The sequence below is a fragment of the Musca autumnalis genome, unplaced genomic scaffold (assembly GCF_047663935.1).
Source record: "Musca autumnalis isolate F117 unplaced genomic scaffold, ASM4766393v1 scaffold_5, whole genome shotgun sequence".
Taxonomy (NCBI): Eukaryota; Metazoa; Arthropoda; class Insecta; order Diptera; family Muscidae; genus Musca; species Musca autumnalis.
Genome location: NW_027412088.1, coordinates 47,184,691 through 47,199,602, shown reverse-complemented (window position 1 = coordinate 47,199,602; position 14,912 = coordinate 47,184,691).

The window sequence follows — 14,912 nt, the reverse complement described above, 5'->3', positions numbered from 1 at the left end:
TTTCTAAAACCCGAGATTTATGGGGCGTACGTATACTTATGTAAGACTGTGTAGGTCATCTATGTAGATATTTAACCCACATATCACATATGTCGTCGTCAATAGAACGCTACCCCAATCTCGTACAATCATCTTCAAACGTTACAATCTCTATGGATTGTGGCACTGAGAAACTCTACAAAGGCGAGGTTAAACAGTTCCGGAGTTATCTCCCCGTCTTGGGGAACTCCCTGATTCAGTCTACGGGTTGTCGATCTCATATTTCTGAATTCCACAAATGACTGGCAGCCACACATACATATATTTGATTTCCCAAGGTTTCAAACATGGCTCTCTATGTCCTCAGCTTGGAATGTTTGGCGGTATTATTGTTTTATTTTTTGTGTAAGTTTGGGAAAGCGATTCATTGCTCCTCGTGAGCATATCACAAAGTGAACATTTATAGTCGGACTATCGGGCATGTTCTGTCATTCACCTCTGCACCTCACGTGTATCGAATACACCTAAAGCTGTTCTGCAACACACTTTACACCTAATTGGGGTGTATTCCTCACACTGTAATTTTGATGGCGAGAGCTGAGTGAATCCTTATTTTTTAAAGAAACTAATTGCAAATTCCTACAAAAAAACTGCCTAGGACTAAAATTTAATGTGTTTTCTATGAGTATTTAAAAAAAATATTTAATTTTCTTAACACAATATGATTTAAAAATATATTTTTCTTAAAGTACCAAATTCAACATGTACGCGCTCTTGTAGAAGTTCGTTTCTTTGTTTACCCTGTTTCGTAAACAATCAAACGAACAAAGCGTACATACCCACACACGCATGTCTATTCGTTGATGCGCCAACGCAGACTGATATGTTTTTCATTGTAAATGATAAAGTTTGAAAGCTGTAATAAAGCTTTCCAAAGTTCTTTCGTGAAATATGAAAGCTCTTTTCACGTGAAACACAGAACATCAATTGCTTTCACAGGTGAAGTGCATGTGTGATGTGAAATGGATACACCGTGAATTCCGGAACATGCCCGTATATGATGTCGCATTTAAAAAAATAATGAACAAATTTTAAATTTAAAAGTGTTTGTTACAGATCAATGACTTTTGATCTTTCCCATTGGAATGTTCTCAACAGAAATGGAACAGTCCATGAAAATATTAGACACAATTCGTTAAGAGTAAATAGCTTTTACATTATCAATAGTAATAAAAATGAATGAGCCGAAGATTCTCTCAACAATATTGGAAAGCAAATATCGTACAGTGGTACGAAAAAAATAGATAAATAATTATACTCCCGAATTTGGTTATGGAAAACTCAGGCTAATGAAACGCGTATTTTATACCCTCAGCCTTTAGGCTAGAAATGTGTCTCATCGAAATAACGCTTTTAGACCCTAAGTATGTTTGGATGAAATTCGTTTCAGACAATGTGGAGTCGATTGACCCATGTCCGTCCGACTGTCTGTCTGGCTGGAGCGCACGATAACTCTCGATTAGGTTCAAAATCTGGCTTTAGCAATATTTTGTCCAAACTTAGTTTAAGTTCGAAGATGGGTTATATCGGTCCACTCTTTCCGGTACCTCCCCCACAAAAGTTCGAAAATGTTCCGAAAATTTGTGTGCACGATAACTCTTGAAGGGAGTAACCGATTTGGTACATACTTTGCACATCGTGAATCGTCTACCAGACTTAAATAAAGTTCCAATATGGGCTCAATCGTTCCATTCTTTCGGGTACCTCCCACACAAAATGCCGGATAACTTCAGATTAGGACATGCTCTCGAATTGCCTTGGTTTTTTTTTGTAACAACTTGTATTCACTGTCCCTCATACGAAGGTACAAGTTTCATCAGGGGCAAGTCCATACTTCCTGAGGAAATTTCCTATGACACCATTTGTAGTGGTTGGAGCGCAAGATAATTCTCGAACGGATATGCCGATTCCGTCCAAAAATTGGCCTTCATAATATTGTGTCCAAACTTAGTGTAAGTTCGAAGATAAGCCATGTCGGTCCACGCCTTCAGGTACCTCCACCACAAAAGTTCACAAATGACCGATTTGGTCCATACTTTACACATCCTAAAATATCTACAAGATATATGTAGATCAGGTTCGAATATGGACTATATTTGTCCACTCCTTCGGGTACCTTCCACACAAAATGTTGGATTAATTCACTTTAAGACCTGCCCTCGGATCACTTTGATTTTTGTTGAAGCAAAATTTTTTTAGGGGGCAAGTCCATACTTCTTCAGAAAACAGCCCGAAAAATGTAAAAACCCTTATGGCACCACATGTAGTGGTTGGAGAGCTCGAACTGATCAACCGATTTGATCCAAAATGTAGCCTTCGTGATAATTTGTCCAAACTTTAGTTTCAGTTCGAAGATGGGCAATACCGTTCCATAACATCCGGCACTTCCCCCAATATTAAAAAAAATGTCTCTAAACTGATATGCACTATGTCTCTTGAACGGGTCAACCAATTTGGTCCAATCTTTGGATCTCCTAACATTATGTCCAAATTCAGTTAAACTTCTAAAATGGCCCATATCGGTCCTCTCCTTAGGATACCTCCGCCACAAAGTTTAACATTTGTGTCCAAGTGCAGTTTAGGGTCTGTTCGAAAATCCTTTGGAAACTGTATACCGATGCTGTTCGATATGGTCCTGTTTACAGCGATATTATGTTTTCCGTGGACAAGTCCATGCTTCCTGGCATACTGGTCGAAAAGTTATACGATGACCCACTGAAATGACTAGTGGGTGCGATATCTATCGAAAAGACATGATTCCCACAATAAGATCCATTCCTATAAGTACCTCCTCCGCAACATTTTTGAACTTTAATCTAGTCCACATTTTTGTCGGCAAGTTCAAATGTCCAAAAAGTGTTTCAATTCACCTGGGCGGGGGGTATATCTCTGTCAGCAAAACCGACTAATTTGTTTTGGTTTTAAGACGCGCATCTACCATTGTTGGCAGCTACTCCTCTCGGAGACCTTGAGGTCTATTGTGATCATCCTTAAAGAAGTTGTGTATAATGGTTGGTCTATTGCAGATTTTGTTGATGTAAGTGGTTTGATGTGATGAAATGGAGACATTTGAGATGTGGCTGCTGGTTATGGAAGTGAGTGTGCGGTTGCTGAGGTTGTGGTGAGTGCTGCAATTTTATGTTCATGTGGTGGTGTGTGGTGATTGGTCTATTCTGAAGTGATGTGCGATGTGTCTATTGCAGATTTGTTGATGTAGAGTGGTTTGATGTGATGAAAAGAAGACTTGTGTAGGTGAAAGGTGGCTGCTGGTTATGGATGTGGGTGTATGGTTGCTGAGACTGTGGTAAGAGCTGCAGATTTTTTATGTTCATATGGTGGTGTGTGGTGATTAGTCCATTGGTCTACTCTGAAGTGATGTGTTATGGATATGGGTGTGTGGCTGCTGAGGTTGTGATACAGAGATGTAGTTTTTATCCTCCTGTTGGGAGAAGCAGAAAAAATTAACTAGATTTGTTTGCTTAGCCATGTTAGACAGAGTTTTGGCAAATTGGTATATGTAGATGGGATCTATGTCGGAAAAGAAAGAATCGATGTCTCCTCGTGAGTAGCGAGGAGCACCTACATAGTAGATGTTTCTTCTGGGTCTTGACATAGCCTACTGTAGTCTACACTACTATTGTCCCATCTAGAAGTTATGGATCTGACCATGCTATGACCGGTAATGAGTCCTACAGAGGTCTTTATCCCTAACTTATTAAGTGAAAAGAGAGAATTGGTTCTGTATTGAGAGTAGCTAGGCCATATTGCCTTGGATACCTTGCAACCAGGTTCCGTTTGCCATCTTTGCCCTGCCTTCCCAAGAAAGAGGCCGCAAAGTTTTCGGATGTAGTAGCATTTTGGTGGTCTGGTAGATGACTCTACTGGTAGGTCAATCGACTGAGAGCCACCCCGTGCTAGTTGTTCCGCCTCTTCGTTCCCCTCTATATCACTGTGTCCTGGAACCTAGCAAAGACCAACGATATCACGTACTTTAAGTAGAGCGTTTTTGCAGTCAAGAATAGCTTTTGAATTTATGGTCCACGACTTCAGGGCCTTAAGGGCCGCATGAGTATCGACACATATATTCACGGGTCCTTTAAGGCTACTCCCAAGTTATTTGACCATCTCCACTGCTTTCCTAATTGCAAAAATTTCTGCCTGAAAGATGCTGCAATTATCATTGAGTTTGAAGGATTGTTTAATTGGTGGGTTCTCGCAGTAGACCCCGGCTCCTGTGCCATCCTCCATCTTGGAGCTGTCTGTGTAGATGGCCAGACCGCCAAGAGGAGGACTGCCACTAGACCAGGCATCCCTGCTGGGTATTGTCACGTTTATTGGGTTGAAGTTGAGTGAAGTGGGTATATAATCACTAATGTGATTGAGTCCACTGAACTCAAGTAGTTCGGTAAAAGGAGAGAGAACCTTTGCATGTCCAAACCGTGAACACTGCCACATCCCTGTCTCTCTGAGCCTGAAAGCCGTCCTCGCCGCCTGAAAATGAGCAGTGATATCCAGGTGTTGGAGATCAAGTATTACATTCAAAGCGGCTTGAGGTGTGCTTCTGATAGCATCAGAGATGAGCAGAGATGCAGCTCTTTGAACACTGGATAATTTGGACAGAAGTGCACTATTCCCGAAAGCATGCCACCACACAAGCCCGCCATAGGTAAGTATGGGAAGAACCACAGTATCATACAACCAGTGTATGACCTTTGGTCTGAGGCCCCAACTTTTATCGATGAAGTTATTGCAGGAATAGAGTGTCAAAACCCCCTCTTTGCCCTCTCCTCAGTGTTCCTTTTCCAACTTAGGCGTTGGTCCAGGATCACACCGAAGTATTTGGCTTCCGATGAAAGTCTTAAGGCAACACCGTCCAGTTTTGGTAGAAGGAATTCGGGAAGTTTGCGCTTCTTTGTGTAAAGTACGAGTTCCGTCTTTGCTGGATTCACTCCCAATCCATTGGCGCGACTAATACTTTTTTACTTGTTTTCTTTAAATTTCCCCTGAGGGAGAAGGGGAGACTTCCTTATAAGATTGAGAGCAGCCCAGATTCTGCATTATTTTATATTAAATTATATTTAAATTCCTTTTTTTCTAGATCCTCGAGTCTCATGCCGACAGTGAGATTAACACCATATTGTTTTATCGCAGTATCGAACGACCATCTTCGTACATTTATGTTTATATTAATCCTGATTTTTTTATTGTATAAAAGTTAATAATTTTTACAGTGTTTTATTTAACGTGTTTTGGTGACCGTTTTGTTCAAATCTAGTAACTCATTTTTAACACAGTTGCAGTTGACTGAAACTTTGCACACTTTTCAGATATCGCAGATATGGATGACAATACATGAATATGAAACCAAAACCAATATGGGTTAAATTTTTCCTATAGCCCCTATAGACAGAAACTCCCCCAACAAAAATTGTGGACATGGGTAAGATTTGGTGTAGCCCCCGTATTTTATTTATTTATTTTTAAACTACTGTGCCTCTTCATAAGTACAGTATTATAAAGAAAAAATTCAAACCTTAAATTTCTCAATGCAACTACCGAAAATTTCAAACTATAATCGATTTTTTCCGAGTACTTGTATTTTTGTTGGTGTGCGCCAAATATTTCATGGCTCATTTTAACGGCAGTTCTCTCTCCACTCTCCAGGGATCAATATTGACTAACTGTTCCGCCAGTCATTTGGGGTTGGGAAGATAACGTTTCTTCTTGTCGTCGTCTGTCTGTCGGTTATCAATTGTGTAAATGTAGGTTTCAATTTGAACTGAAAAACAAAAATTAAACACACGAAAATGAGAAGAGGAACCAAGAAGACATGCACAGCCCAGATAGTTAGGCCAGAGTGGTCGGTCCGCGTCCAAAAACAAAAACGTGTAATGTATAAATAAATACAACAATGTAATAATGAAATGTTTGTATATAACGCAATGTTGACATCCCCCCCCCCTTCTGAACATATACTGAAGAGATAGAGTAATGAAAAAAAAAATGTCATAAATTACAACAACAACGAAAACTAAATATGTTTCATACCTAGTTTTGTGTTCAGTTATAATTTACTTTAAACGGGAATTTAAGTAGGGCAGACACATACAGACGACTGACACTAACAGGAATGTGAATGCGAGACACACGAATACATACAAACATTTTCGTACATACATTTGCAGGGAAAAAAATATAAAATATGTCATGCATTTAGTACGGTACTGTCGTATCAGCGGGAATTTATGTCCGATAATGAACCGATTGCAAGTGCAAACATATGTTATAACGGTACATTGATAACCGACCTAGTATGCTGAGTTCTGGTGCAGTAGCATATGAGCATTTGATTAGAATAGCACAATATTGGGTTATGCTCGGTATTGGAACTAATATTGTCATAATATGGGTCATTATTATATGTGTTCTTTTACTATCTGATGGATTTGAAAACGCAAAATAAACCAATTTGGAGACATTAAAAATATAGTATTTACATTGAATGTTAATGCCAAGAAGCTCCTCTTTGAAATTCAAATATCACTTATAACTTTAGGTTAACCGGAACGCTATAAATCTCTTCGGTAAATCCAAAATATAACAAAAGAAGACTTATAATAATGGTGGTAAACATGTCAAATAGCAGAGCTGTATAAGTGGAGTATGAATAAGACAAAAAACATTAACTTTTTTATAGCCTCCAACATAAACTATTCTGAACTAAAATTGAATAATAAGTTTCCTGTTAGGTGCAAAAATTTGTTCGACCACGGATACCCTAAATGCCTAAATTAGGTAAAAAACGTATCTAAAAATTTCTTCAATCTGTTGGTACCTTTATATGGGGGATATACCAAAACATGGGCCTATGTGAACGATTTTTGGTGGAGGAGTTTCGGGACCTCTGAGAACTTCAAATGTCAAATTACAGCTAGTTCGATTCAAAATTGTAGCTACAATCCCCAAAATACGGAAAATTGCGAGGTTCCGTTCTATAGGGGCTATACCAAAAAATGGACCTATGGACGATTTTTGATGGAGAAGTTTCGTGACCACTGAGAACCTCAAAAGTCAAATTACACTGAGAATCTGAAATGACAAATTTTAGCTAGCTCAGTCAAAAATTGCAGCTAAAACCCTCAAGATACCTGAAATCGGGGGTATATGGGGCTATACCAAAACATGGACCTATGTTGACGGTTTTTGGTGGAGAAGTTTCGTGACCACTGAGAACTTCAAAAGTCAAATTAACGCTAGTTCGGTTAAAAAAATTATTTAAAATCCCCAAAATACCTTAAATCGGTTGGTACCTTTATATGGGGGGCTACACCAATTTTTAGTGAAGACATTTTTTTGCCATTGGGTACCTCTTATGTCAAATTTCAGCTAGTTCGGTCAAAACTTTTATTTAAAATCCCCAAAATACCTTAAGTCGGGTGGTACCTTTATATGGGGGCTATACCAAAACGTTGACCTACATAGCCCATCTTCGGACTTGACTATGGAAAAATGACACTAGGGTGCAACATTTAAGCATTCTATCTGAATTATTGCGGACACTAGAATGATTACAACAGACGGACAATGCTATCGCAGCTCAGATCAAGCTGATCACCGATCCTCAACACCTACCAGTCTAGAATCATTACAGACGTTTAATTTATCTGTATTTAAGGTCGACACTAACCATTTATTTGCATGCCTATCATAACCCTCAGACATTAGCCTCATAAATCTGTGGTTACGACCAGTAAAGGTTGCGAACTTTCTACATGCTACATGCATAAACAAAGGCAAAAAGTGGAAAGATCTTAGAATGGGTAGTAACTGAAGGCCTGCGTACATAAGCTGCTTTGCCTGCTTACCTTGCTTACTTCTGATAAAAGAATAAAAAAGAAAAGGGCAACCCAGTTCGAAATTTGCTCGGCCTTCTTTATTCTTTTATTTTTATTATGTCTGAAATGAAGCAGGAAAGCAAGGCAACCAGGCAAGGCAGGTTATGTACGCAGGCCTTAACAAGCCTCCAGCAGCCTCAAAAATTGAAAAGCACCTGGCTGAATGGAATAACAGCGGAGGTCGTAAAGGAGATATCACAATTCTGATCGGAAGTGCAACTTACTATAATAACCGGTCTTAATAAGCGAAGGGAAAGCGTGATCTTTCGTAAGTTTCGCCATAAAGACCATTAACGAAGTTCTTAAATATATACATATTCAGGACAATCACGAATAAAATTCCGTGCGGAATTTGTCCCCTTTCCCCAATTTCGCAATTAATTATTTCCATATTTATGTCCAAAAAGGGAATATTTTTGTCGATTCTTCGAGGTTATTCCATAGTTAAGTGATTTTAGTAACAAACGTTTTAAAAGATAGATTTCAGAAGAATTTCATTTTATAAAATTATTTTCCGTGCCGAAAATTCCGAGGGAAATATTCATGGTTGCCCTGATTATGACACCTTCCTCGTTGTTGTTGTAGCAACGAAAATATATTCGTTCGTATATCGTTTTCTGTTATACATACATTCATCTGTGTCCAGTTTAAAAAATTCTGCATCCTGGAATGGCTGGTTCCATAAAAAATCGGGAGACTGGTGATAGGGTTTAGCTTGGTCCATGTGTAGGGTATATGTTGTGATGTGTCGTGCTGGAAATTCGGGCCGAATACGTATTCAGGCGACTACACCACCTGGTTCTTAATTGACCTTAAACAAACCGTACTTGCCATGGCATCTGGCCTTCTTCTGCTGCTATGGTTGGGATTCGAACCATACCTTTGAACCTGTGCAACTACATCAGTTTCAATGCTATTCAAGTCTGTCAAATAGGTTCGTTGATCTAATGGTTCATGTTTGTAGCTTTCGACCTCTCGCCCTAAATCATGACGATTTTCCCTAAGATGCCTGGTGGTGGAAGCCTGTCAACAATATAACAGTAGGATGCTCAGGGCGATAACACCCAATCAGATACTGCGTCGGCCAAATTTTGTTGTTCTAATGAACCGGTAAATTCTTTGCCTCCTCATGAAGATGGTCCATTCATGTCATGACAAGGCACTCATCAACATGGTCCATTCCTGTCATGACAAGGCACTCTGCTGCAGTCATCACGGCAACATTATGGCAGGTTTGAATATTTGTTTCACTGCGCCGCATAGCTCTTGGTTTATAAGAGGTCAATAAGGTTTCTTTGTTAACACTCCTACTGCTGTCGACCACCGATTTTATCATATTGCAAATAGCAGTGGCTTCCACGGTTGACTTAAACATGCAACTAAACGTTATACTTCTTATCCTAGTGTGGTTTGTGGTCGGAATCAGGACACCATCGACCAATATGTTCAGGTGGAGCCTCATTTCATCTCATTTCCTGGCGATGAATAGTGTGATATTTAACCTATAACAATGTAATTGACGATAGGACCCAACGTCAAAATCGTACAATCATCATCCGGAGGGTGTGGAATTTCACAAAGGTAGTGAGATGTTAAAATGTTTCGGATATGGAAAAAATATTGTTTCATTCTACGGGTCTTATTTTTGAATTCCACAAACCACGAATAGTTTAGCATGGTTGGCGGTATCGATAGCTTTCGCTAGGTTAATATCCACCATAACTGTTCGGTCGAACGTCCTGTTCTGGTTCAGTCCTCGACTGATATACATAAGTGGGTGTGTCGTGTAATACTGCTGTAACACTGTACATTTTCCGGAATCAATGTTGATGTTGGGCAACTGGGGAACAGCTTCTCATCATGGGCAGGGGTAGTGCCCCTAGAATCTTCTCTATATAGATACAATGTTCCCACAACATTTCCGAAGGAAGAAGGCCTTAAGAGGAAAACTTCAAGAAGTCTTCTCTTGCCTATAGAAGGCCTTAAGAGGTCTTCTGTTGCCTATAGAAGACCTCAAGTGGTCTTCCGTTGTCTATAGAGGCCTCAAGAGGTCTTCCGTTGTTTATAGAGAACCACAAGAGGTCTTCTATTTCCTACAGTAGACTTTAAAGGGTCTTCTGTTGTCTCTAGAAAATTTCAAGAAGTCTTCTCTTGCCTATAGAAGGCCTTAAGAGGTCTTCTGTTGCCTATAGAAGACCTCAAGTGGTCTTTCGTTGTCTATAGAGGCATCAAGAGGTCTTCCGTTGTTTATAGAGAACCACAAGAGATCTTCTGTTTCCTACAGAAGACTTCAAAGGGTCTTCTGTTGCCTATAGAAAATTTCAAAAAGTCTTCTCTTGCCTATAGAAGGCCTTAAGAAGACTTCTGTTGCCTATAGAAGACCTCAAGTGGTCTTCCGTTGTCTATAGAGGCCTCAAGAGGTCTTCCGTTGTTTATAGAGAACCACAAGAGATCTTCTGTTTCCTACAGAAGACTTCAAAGGGTCTTCTGTTGCCTATAGAAAATTTCAAAAAGTCTTCTCTTGACTATAGAAGGCCTTAAGAGGTCTTCTGTTGCCTATAGAAGACCTCAAGAGGTCTTCCGTTGTCTATAGAGGCCTCAAGAGGTCTTCCGTTGTTTATAGAGAACCACAACAGATCTTCTGTTGCCTATAGAAGACATCAAGTGGTCTTCCGTTGTCTATAGAAGACCTCAAGAGGTCTTCCGTTGTCTATAGAACACCTCAAGAGATCTTCTGTTGCCTATAGCAAATTTCAAAAAGTCTTTTCTTGACTATAGAAGGCCTTAAGAGGTCTTCTATTGCCTATAGAAGACCTCAAGAGGTCTTCCGTTGTCTACAGAACACCTCAAGAGATATTCTGTTGCCTACAGAAGACTTCAAAGAGTCTTCTGTTTCAAAAAGCCTTCTCTTGTCTATAGAAGGTCTTAAGAGGTCTTCTGTTGCCTATAGAAGACCTCGAGAGGTCTTTCGTTGTCTATAGAAGACCTCAAGAGATCTTCTGTTGCCTACAGAAGACTTCAAAGGGTCTTCTGTTGCCTATAGAAAATTTCAAGAAGTCTTCTCTTGCCTATAGAAGGCCTTAAGAAGTCTTCTGTTGCCTACAGAAGACCTCAAGTGGTCTTTCGTTGTCTATAGAAGTCCTCAAAAGGTCTTCCGTTGTTTATAGAGAACCACAAGAGATCTTCTGTTGCCTACAGAAGACTTCAAAGGGTCTTCTGTTGCCCATAGAAATTTTCAAAAAGTCTTCTCTTGCCTATAGAAGGCCTTAAGAGGTCTTCTGTTGCCTATAGAAGACCTCAAGTGGTCTTTCCGTTGTCTATATAACACCTCAAGAGATCTTCTGTTGCCTACAGAAGACTTCAAAGGGTCTTCTGTTGCCTATGGAAAATTTCAAAAAGTCTTATCTTGCCTATAGAAGGCCTTAAGAGGTCTTCTGTTGCCTATAGAAGACATCAAGTGGTCTTCCGTTGTCTATAGAAGACCTCAAGAGGTCTTCCGTTGTTTATAGGACACCTCAAGAGATCTTCTGTTGCCTATAGAAAATTTCAAAAAGTCTTCTCTTGACTATAGAAGGCCCTAAGAGGTCTTCTGTTGCCTATAGAAGACCTCAAGAGGTCTTCCGTTGTCTACAGAACACATCAAGAGATATTCTGTTGCCTACAGAAGACTTCAAAGAGTCTTCTGTTGCCTATAGAAAATTTCAAAAAGTCTTCTCTTGTCTATAGAAGGTCTTAAGAGGTCTTCTGTTGCCTATAGAAGACCTCGAGAGGTCTTTCGTTGTCTATAGAAGACCTCAAGAGATCTTCTGTTGCCTACAGAAGACTTCAAAGGGTCTTCTGTTGCCTATAGAAAATTTCAAAAACTTTTCTCTTGCCTATAGAAGGTCTTAAGAGGACTTCTCTTGCCTGTAGAAGACCTCGAGAGGTCTTCCGTTGTCTATAGAAGACCTCAAGAGATCTTCTGTTGCCTACAGAAGACTTCAAAGGGTCTTCTGTTGCCTATAGAAAATTTCAAAAAGTCTTCTCTTGCCTATAGAAGGCCTTAAGAGGTCTTCTGTTGCCTATAGAAGACATCAAGTGGTCTTCCGTTGTCTATAGAAGACCTCAAGAGGTCTTCCGTTGACTATAGAACACCTCAAGAGATCTTCTGTTGCCTATAGAAAATTTCACAAAGTCTTCTCTTGCCTATAGAAGGCCTTAACAGGTCTTCTGTTGCCTATAGAAGACATCAAGAGGTCTTCCGTTGTCTATAAAACACCTCAAGATATCTTCTGTTGCCTATAGAAGACTTCAAAGGGTCTTCTGTTGCCTATAGAAAATTTCAAAAAGTCTTCTCTTGCCTATAGAAGGCCTTAAGAGGTCTTCTGTTGCCTATAGAAGACATCAAGTGGTCTTCCGTTGTCTATAGAAGACCTCAAGAGGTCTTCCGTTGTCTATAGAACACCTCAAGAGATCTTCTGTTGCCTACAGAAGACTTCAAGGGGTCTTCTGTTGCCTATAGAAAATTTTAAAAAGTCTTCTCTTGTCTATAGAAGGCATTCAGAGGTCTTCTGTTGCCTATAGATGACATCAAGTGGTCTTCCGTTGTCTATAGAAGACCTCAAGAGGTCTTCCGTTCACTATAGAACACCTCAAGAGATCTTCTGTTGCCTATAGAAAATTTCAAAAAGTCTTCTCTTGCCTATAGAAGGCCTTAACAGGTCTTCTGTTGCCTATAGAAGACATCAAGAGGTCTTCCGTTGTCTATAGAAGACCTCAAGAGGTCTTCCGTTGTCTATAGAACACCTCAAGATATCTTCTGTTGCCTATAGAAGACTTCAAAGGGTCTTCTGTTGCCTATAGAAAATTTCAAAAAGTATTCTCTTGTCTATAGAAGGCCTTAAGAGGTCTTCTGTTGCCTATAGAAGACCTCAAGTGGTCTTCCATTGTCTATAGAAGGCCTCAAGAGGTATTCCGTTGTTTATAGAGAACCACAAGAGATCTTCTGTTGCCTACAGAAGACTTCAAAGGGTCTTCTGTTGCCTATAGAAAATTTCAAAAAGTCTTCTGTTGCCTATAGAAGGTCTTAAGAGGTCTTCTGTTGCCTATAGTCTATAGTGGTCTTCCGTTGTCTATAGAAAGCCTCAAGAGGTCTTCCGTTGTTTATAGAGGACCACAAGAGATCTTCTGTTACCTACAGAAGACTTCAAAGGGTCTTCTGTTGCCTATAGAAAATTTCACAAAGTCTTCTATTGCCTATAGAAGGCCTCAAGAGATCTTCTGTTGCCTATTGAAGACCTCAAGAGGTCATCTGTTGCCTAATGAAGACCTTAAGAAAACTTTTGTTGTCTATAGAAGGCCTCAAGTAGCGTTCAGCAATACTTTTCCATTGCATTTGCCACCATGTCCAGTCATACTTCAGTATGCTTAGTTTTGGTCTGTTAAAGAACTGCAAGAATCTACTAATTTTTACTATTTTGTCCGATATCATAAAGGACAAATCGTAGTAAAAATTTGTAGATTCTTGCAGGTTTTGGAACAGGCATTTTGTTGACTCTCAAGAGGTCTTTCGTAGTCCTGGAGGCGACTTGCAGCTTTCACTGACGTTGATGGATGCGGATCTAGCAAACGGAACAGATCTGACATTGGTCCATTCTTTATAGTTCGCAATATTTCTCTCAAAATTAAATAAAATTCGAGGATGGGTTATATCGGACAACTTCAGCATAAAATTCGTAGTCGAAATAATGATGTCCGGCTGTCCGTCAGTCTGTCTGTTGAAATCAGGATACAACTCGCAATATTTAAGATACAGCACTATAATTTGGTATATAAGTTTCTATTACTCCTAGGGTGTTTGAACGTTACCTTCCGATTTTCGGTATTTTAAAGGTTTTAGCCTCATTATTCCATCAAAAAGGTTGAAATTTGGTATTTAGTCATCGCTGAGGCTAGAACATTTTTCTTCAACCTTATTCAACAGAAATGGCTTGAATCTGGCGTTAAGTTCGCCCGGGCCGAACTTTTTATACCCTCTACCATAAATTATATTGAAACCAGATTCAAGCCATTTCTGTTGGATAATGTTAATGTAAAAAATACCGTAAATCGGGCGATACCGTTGACATATCCCCTGTCAAAACCTAAACCTGAACAGACAAATTTTTGAAGAAAAATTTTGTAGCGCCAGCGAAGACTAAATATCTAATTTAAGCCATTTCTATGGGATAATGAGATTAAAATTTTTAATGTACAGAAAATCGGGACCAGCATCCACAAATTTCTCAAGAAAAATTTTGGTTATGGCATACATTTTAGTTTTAGGTTTATGGACGCGCGACTGTAATAAATACAGCCTCTCCACTCGGAGACCAAAGGTCCATTGTATTCTTCCTGTATGTAGAAGAGAAAATATAGAAAGGAAGATTGGTATTAAATAGAAAGGATAATAGAAGGAGATTGGACTTCAACGACTATTGAGAGCCTTTTTCTTTTAAGCTGGAAGACGTCCAGAGTACTTTCCCCATAGCCATCTGAGACTTCTTGAGAAAAGGACAATGACTGCAGTGTCCCCTGTCTAATTGGTTATGGCATAGATTTTAGTTTTAGGTTTATGGACGCGCGACTGTAATAAATACTGCCGCTCCACTCGGAGGTCAAAGGTCCAGTGTATTCTTCCTGTATGTAGAAGAGAAACGATAGAAAGAAAGAATGGTATAAAACAGATAAATAAATAAAGTTAGATGGTGAGTAGTTAGTTAGGATAGATAGGACTTCAACGAAGAAATCGTCAATTCATTGCTTATTTACTTTTAAGCTGGAAGATGTCCCGAGTACTTTCTCCATAATTACCTGAGACTTCTTGAGAAAAGGACAATGACTACGGGGTCCCCTGTCTGATTGGTATTAGACAGACGAGAATTCATAAGCAGGGAAGAGTTGGTTTATATCTGCCTTGTTGAGTAAAAGTAAGGAAGAAGTTCTACAACTCGATACAGC